Source organism: Rattus rattus, chromosome 2 (genome assembly GCF_011064425.1).
Source record: "Rattus rattus isolate New Zealand chromosome 2, Rrattus_CSIRO_v1, whole genome shotgun sequence".
NCBI lineage: Eukaryota > Metazoa > Chordata > Mammalia > Rodentia > Muridae > Rattus > Rattus rattus.
This window is the reverse complement of record NC_046155.1, coordinates 143449246-143457219: the sequence shown is the minus strand read 5'-3', so window position 1 is coordinate 143457219 and position 7974 is coordinate 143449246.

Below are 7974 nucleotides of genomic sequence, written 5' to 3'. Positions count from 1 at the left end.
CTCAGGTGACAGCAAATGCTGGCGAGGATGTGGAGAAAGGGAACACTCCTCCATTGTTGGTGGGATTGCAGACTGGTACAACCATTCTGGAAATCAGTCTGGAGGTTCCTCAGAAAATTGGACATTGAACTGCCTGAGGATCCAGCTATACCTCTCCTGGGCATATACCCAAAAGATGCCCCAACATATAAAAAAGACACGTGCTCCACTATGTTCATCGCAGCCTTATTTATAATAGCCAGAAGCTGGAAAGAACCCAGATGCCCTTCAACAGAGGAATGGATACAGAAAATGTGGTACATCTACACAATGGAATATTACTCAGCTATCAAAAAAAACAACGACTTTATGAAATTAAAGAGGCAAATGGTTGGAACTGGAAAATATCATTCTGAGTGAGCTAACCCAATCACAGAAAGACATACATGGTATGCACTCACTGATAAGTGGCTATTAGCCCAAATGCTTGAATTACCCTAGTGGCCTAGAACAAATGAAACTCAAGACGGATGATCAAAACGTGAAGGCTTCACTCCTTCTTTAAAAGGGGAACAAGAATACCCGTGGCAGGGAAGAGAGAGGCAAAGATTAAAACAGAGACTGAAGGAACACCCATTCAGAGCCTGCCCCACATGTGGCCCATACATATAGAGCCACCCAATTAGACAAGATGGATGAAGCAAAGAAGTGCAGACCGACAGGAGCCGGATGTAGATCGAACCTGAGAGACACAGCCAGAATACAGCAAATACAGAGGCGAATGCCAGCAGCAAACCACTGAACTGAGAACGGGACGCCCGTTGAAGGAATCAGAGAATGAACTGGAAGAGCTTGAAGGGGCTTGAGACTCCATATGTACAACAATGCCAAGCAACCAGAGCTTCCAGGGACTAAGCCACTACCTAAAGACTATACATGGGCTGACCCTGGACTCTGACCTCATAGGTAGCAATGAATATCCTAGTAAGAGCACCAGTGGAAGGAGAAGCCCTGGGTCCTGCTAAGACTGAACCCCCAGTGAACTAGACTGTCGGGGAGGGCAGCAATGGGGAGGGTGGGGAGGGGAACACCCATAAGGAAGGGGGGAGGAAGGGATGTTTGCCAAATGTACATAAGAAATACTCAAGTTAATAAAAAAAAAAAAAAAAAAAAAAAAAAAAAAGAAATACTCAAGTTAATAATAATAATAATAATAATAATAATAATAATAATAATAATAATAAAAGGTCCATCTGCTCCTGCTGAGCTCAGGGTAGTGCTCTCATTTCTTTTGTTACATTGTCGAGGTTCATTCATGGTCTAATACCCACTCCACCACGGCACACTGTTTTGGCACAACTTGAGTTTGAACACACATGCCTATGGCTTGAAGCACAGTACTGCAGCATAGTTTCTTTTGAACACATGTGCATATGGCCCTGTGACACTACACTGCACCACAACTCATGTCTGAAAGGTCAGAGGTGTAAGAAACCCAGAAAATTGCTCTATAAGGGTCACGAACATGTTACAAAATGAAACCAAGGGGCTGGAGAGATGGCTCAGTGGTTAAGAGCACCGACTGCTCTTCCATAGGTCCTGAGTTCAAATCCCAGCAACCACATGGTGGCTCACAACCATCTGTAATGGAATCCGATGCCCTCTTCTGGTGTGTCAGAAGACAGCTACAGTGTACTTATATACAAAATAAATAAATCTTTACAAAATGAAACCGAACTGAATGATTATTTATGTTTACTTTGTGCTGTGCTGCATGAAGTAGTATGCACATCTAAGCAAGATTTTAGGATGTTATACAAATGTGTAAAGAAACATTGTTGCTGGCTCCCTCCACCAGGCTCCCTGAGAGCTAATGAGTAGCAGAAGGTTTGGAAAGCCTTTTGTAAAGCACATCTGCAAGAAGTTTACCTGTAAAAGTATAGCGTCTGTAATCCTTTCACCTTAGTATTCAGTAATTGCAAAGGATTCCTGCCCAATTCATAGGATAAGAAAGCACTGGAGATAGCCCCTTCAGAAGGGAAAAGAGGATATGGAAATGAACCTTGCCTTAAGCCTTTGGCTCCTCCTACTTCCCAATCTTCTCACTGTCTATGATCCAGAGGATAAAAATTCTCTGCTAACCATTCCTCGACATTCCTACAAGTTGGTGCTTCTGCACTATCCCCACAGGATTTAGGTAGTTCAAATGAAAGGGAATATTGAGGCATATGTAACCTTGTCTCTTTGTAGCTCCAAAAAGTACAAAAGTAGAAAAGTGTTTTTGTGGAAAAAGTGTTTCTAACCCTTTTTCCCAGAATCAACATTTTCCTCAGGGGAAAATACATACAGAATATGAGCTGATTCCCTATACGTCACTTAGGGATTTTAAACAAGTCCTCTCCTCTTGCAGAGCTACAACTCCATATACTATAGGAGGATAGCTGAAACAGAGTGCCCCATACCCCATGACTAGGACAAGCTAGCCAGGACTTGTTTTAAACCTGCTGAATTCCGTCAGGCCATTTCTCATCTGATCTCAAAGAAGTATTAGAAATGATAGCCTTTAACAATGCTATCAGAGAATGTCAAGATCTATACAGCCAATTTGAGGAGCAAAAGGCCATTTAGAAGGTTACACAGGAGCCTGCAGTGACATTGAATCTCCAAACAAGCATCCTATAACAAAGAGAAGATGTTCTTTCAGTTTGCGGACTCCCTGGCTCTATGCCTGTGGTTTGTCTTTATTTCTGACCCATCAAGCCTCATTGCTCTTATTGTTGCTTCTAATTTTCAATTATAAAGACACATATGGCACTACTTTCTGAGTTCCTCATATGTCTACCTCAAATGCCTTTTTGCTATGAATAATATTAAAAATATCACATGTGGTTTTGGCTCACTAAAATACTGGCTCTCGATCTTAGGTTTGGCCTGCCCACTTCAGACCCAAGCATATTTATTTCAAGGTTTCCTCCAAATCCTTTGTGCTGAGCCAAGCTGGCTCTGTGGCTGTGAAAATGAGACTGACATAGCAACATTAAAAGGCATCGTGGGGATGGAAAGATGTCTCCATGGTCAAGAGGACTGACTGCTCTTCCAGAGGTTCTGAGTTCAATTCCCAGCATTCACATGGTGGCTCACAACCATCTATAATGGAATCCATTGCATGTTCCTGGTGTGCCTTAAGAGAGCTACAGGGTTCTCATATACATAAATAAAAAATCTTTTTTAAAAATGCATTGTATGCTTGCTTAAGAGCAATTAATAGTAAACTATTTCTAATAGAAATCTCCCCACTGATTGAGATGACCATTTAAATCTATGTCTGTTCCTGCTACAGCTACAGCAACTGATTTTCTTTTGCCTGTGCCTGTCCTTGTTGTAGACCTCCAGCAGGAGATTATCAAACTGGCTTGTGATGTTAGTAAGGCCTACCTTACAGCTCAAATATTAGGAGAATTAGAGAACTAGAAGTGAGAACAGCTCTATTACAAAACACTTGATTTCGGGCAACACTTGATTATCACTTATTGAAAGAGTATCTGGGATGCCAGCCACTCTCGGGCCATTATTTATCTGACTATTCTGAATAAACTAACATGTAACTGGAACAATGAGAAGACACCGTTTGACATTTCCCACAATCACAGGTATGGCCACCCTGGTTTGGATGGTTCTCCCCATTTCTTGGCTCTTTAATAGAAATAGCCCTTATCTACTGCTTCCTTTTCTTCCCTGTGTCCAGTGTTCAAATCCCAGTCTTGTTGCTCCTATATATAACTACATGCTTTGGGGTTTGAATTAAAGTTATGTGCAGATATAAAGAATTTATGATCTAGGCATAGGAACATCCAGTGTTAATTCTGGAGTGACAACAAATGTGGGAGGGAACATGGGAATGCCTGTGGCCTTCTTCAACTAGCAGAGAATAGTTGAGACAAGCGATGTTCCCAGATGTCAGTTTTCCAAAGAAAAATAGCATTGCTGTGCTTTGTATAACCTTGAACACGCTGGCCTGTGAATCAGGCTTCCTTGCTGAACTGTCACTTGTAACTGTTAGCATGGGAGCCATAACCATAAAAATGAACCTTGAGATGCCACTTGCGCTCATGTGCTAGATTGACTTGACGCCCTCCTTTCCTGTCATAGTTCTTCAGGCATTACTCAGGAGAGGAATTTATCTGACCTCTCACAGTGCTTCTCTATATGATGAATCAAGTTGTTGAGCTGGACTTAGGTAGCTATGCCTAAATCCCCACACTACAGAGGCTGAGACGGAGGATCACTATACTTTTCAATCAGCTTGGACTCTACATAGTAAACACCAAGTCAGCTTCTGTCTCAAGGAGAAAAAAAATCAGTCTGTTGATACCTCAAAAACAATTTATTATGATTAAGATTATTTATTCTGTAAATAAATGTATTTATTATTCTATAGATAAAACTATTATTCTATAGAAGAGATGGCTCAATGGTTAATAGCACTGGCTACTCCTCCATAGGTCCTTAGTTCAATTCCCAGAAGTCACATGGAAGCTCACAACCATCTATAGTGGAGTCTGTCTTCTTCTGTCTGAAGTTCTCTTTTGTCGTGCAAGCATACATACAAATAGAATGCTCATATACATATAAAATAAAGAAAGAAAAATACCATTGAGTACATTTTGTCTTGGCCATCTACTGGTAGTCCTGGGGTCTACTCTTGACTTGTTTCTATAGACAATGAGATTCCCCTGGAGAAATACAATTTTTCCCTGGCAAGCAGTTGTCAGTTAGACAACCCTACATTGAATTTATAGAATGCTTTTGTCAAGATGGCCATTTTTACTGTTATTCATGCCGACCCATGAACATAGAAGATCTTTCCAATTTCTGAGGTCTTCTTTAATTTCTTTCTTCAGAAACCTGAAGTTCTTGTTGTACAGATCTTTCACTTGCTTGGTTAGAGTCAGACCCAGGTAGGTATTTCATGTTATTTGTGACTATTGTGAAGGTTGTCATTTCCCTAATTTCTTTCTCAGTCTGTTTATCCTTTGAGTAGAAGAAGGCTACCGATTTGTTTGAGTTAATTTTATATCCAGATATTTTGCTGAAGTTGTTAATCAGCTAAAGGAGTTCTCTCATAAAATTTTGGAGGTCACTTAAATATACTATTATATCATCTGCAAATAGTAATATTTTGACTTTTTTCCTTTCCAATTTGTATCCCTTTGGCCTCCTTTTGTTGTCTAATTGCTCTGGTTAGAATTTCCAGTACTATATTAAATAAGTAGGAAGAGAGTGGCAGCCTTGTCTAGACCCTGATTTTAGTGGAATTGCTTCAAGTTTCTCTCCATTCAGTTTGTTGCTGGCTACTGGTTTGTTGTATATTGCTTTTACTATGTTTAGGTATGGGCCTTGAATTCTTAAACTTTCCAAGACTTTTAACATGAAGGGGTGTTGAATTTGTCAAATGCTTTCTCAGCATCTAATGAGATGATCATGTGATTTTTTTCCTTGAGTTTGTTTATATAGTGAATTGTGTTGATAGATTTCCATATATTGAACCATCCCTGCATCCCTGGGATGAAGCCTACTTGATCATGGTGGATGATCATTTTGCTATTTTTTTATGTTTTTATTGAATATTCTTTATTTACATTTCAAATGTTGTTCCTTTCCCGGTTTCCTGGCCATAAGTTCCCTATCCCATCCCCCCCCCTTCATCTATAAGGGTGTTCCCCCTTGATATACAAGCAAAGTTTAGAGCAGCGACTCAAGCAATGACCATTCAAAGCCTGACCCACATGTGGCCCATATATATATATATACAGCCACCAAAACTAGATAAGATTGATGAAGTTAGAAAATGCATGCTGAAAGAGACCAGATATAGATCTCTCCTGAGAGACACATCCAGAGCATGTCCAATACAGAGGTCAATGCTAGCAGCAAACCACTGAACTGAGAATAGGACCCCCTTGGGGGAATCAGAGGAAGGATTGAAAGAGTTGAAGGAGCTTGCAACCCCATAAAAGCAACAATGCCAACCAACCAGAGCTTCCAGGGACTAAACCACTACCAAAAGACTATACATGGACTGACCCAGGGCTCCAACTGCATATGTAGCTGAGAATAGCCATATTGGAGCACCAGGGGAAGGGGAAGACCTTGGTCCTGCCAAGGTTGGACCCCCAGTGCAGGGGAATATGGAGGGGGAGCAATAAGGGGGATGTATAGGGAGAATACCCATGTGCAGGAGGGGGAGGGGGAGGGATGGGGGCTTATGGACAAGAAACCAGGAAGGGGAATAACATTTGAAATGTAAGTAAAGAAATATATGTACTAAAAAAATATTTTAAAAAAGGATGTTCCCCCTCCTCAACCACTCCCCTTCCCACCTCCCCCTCTACCCCCTGACATTCCCCTACCCTGGGAAGTCCAGCCTTGGCAGGACCAAGGGCTTCTCTTCCCACTGGTGCCCAACAAGGCCATCCTTTTCTACATATGCACCTGGATGTACATATGGGTCTGTCTGTGGGGTAGTGATTTAGTCCCTGGGAGCTCTGGTTGGTTGGCATTGTTGTTCTTATGGAGTTGCAAGCCCCTTCAGCTCCTTCAATCCTTTCTCTAACTCCTCCAATGGGGACCCCATTCTCAGTTCAATAGTTTGCTGCTAGCATTCACCTCTGTATTTGTCACGCTCTGGCTGAGCCTCTCAGGAAATGGCTATATCAGGCTCCTGTCAGCATGCACTTCTTGGCTTCATCATTGATCTGTTTTTGGATTAGGTTTGTGAGAATTTTATTGAGTAATTCTGCATCAATATTCATAAGGGAAATTGTTCTGATGTTCTCTTTCTTTGTTGGATCTTTGTGTGGTTTAGGTATAAGCGTAATTGTGGCTTCATAGAACAAATTGGGTAGTGTTCCTTCTGTTGTATTTTGTGGAATAGTCTGGACAGTATTGGTATTAGGTCTTCTATGAAGGTCTGATAGAATTCACTAAACCCATCTAGTCCTGGGCTCTTTTTGGTTGTGAGACCTTTAATGACTGCTTCTATTTCTTTAGGGGCTATGGGACTGTTTAGATGGTTTATCTGATCCTGATTTAATTTTAGTACCTAGTATTTGTCTAGAAAATTGTCTATTTCATCCAGATTTTCCAGTTTTGTTGAGTATAAGCTTTCGTAATAGGATCTAATTTTTTTTAATTTCCTCAGTTTCTGTTGTTATGTCTCCCTTTTCATTTTTGATTTTGTTAATTTGGATATACTCTCTGTGCCCTCTAGATAGTCTGGCTAAGGATTTATCTATCTTGTTGATTTTCTCAAAGAACCAGTTCCTGGTTTTATTGATTCTTTGTATAGTTCTTTTTGTTTCTCCTAAATCAATTTCAACCCTGAGATTAATTATTTCTTTTTGCCTACTCCTTTTGGGTGTATTTGCTTATTTTTGTTCTAGAGCTTTCAGATGTGCTGTTAAGCTGCTCATACATGCTCTCTCAATTTTCTTGATGGAGGCACTCAGAGCTATGAGTTTTCCTTTTGGCACTGCTTTCATTTTGTCCCATGGTTTGGGTAAGTTGTGCCTTCCTTTTCATTAAATTCTAAAAAGTTTTCAATTTCTTTATTTCATCTCTGACCAAGTTATTATTGAGTTGAGACTTATTCAGCTTCCATGTGTATGTGGGTTTCCTGTTATTTTTTGTTGTTATTGAAAACCAGCCTTAATCCATGGTGCTCTGATAGGGTACATGTGATTATTTCAATCTTCTTGTATCTATTAAGGCTTGTTTTGTGACAATTTTGTTTTGTGGTCAATTTTGGAGAGGGTACCATGACATGCTGAGAAGAAAGTATATTCTTTTGTTTTAGGATGAAATGTTCTGTACATAGCTGTTAAATCCATTTGGTTCAAAACTTCTGTTAGCTTCACTGTGTCACTGTTTATTTTCTGTTTCCATGATCTGTCCATTGCTGAGAGTGGTGTCTCCCAGAAGTGTGTGAGGTTCAAT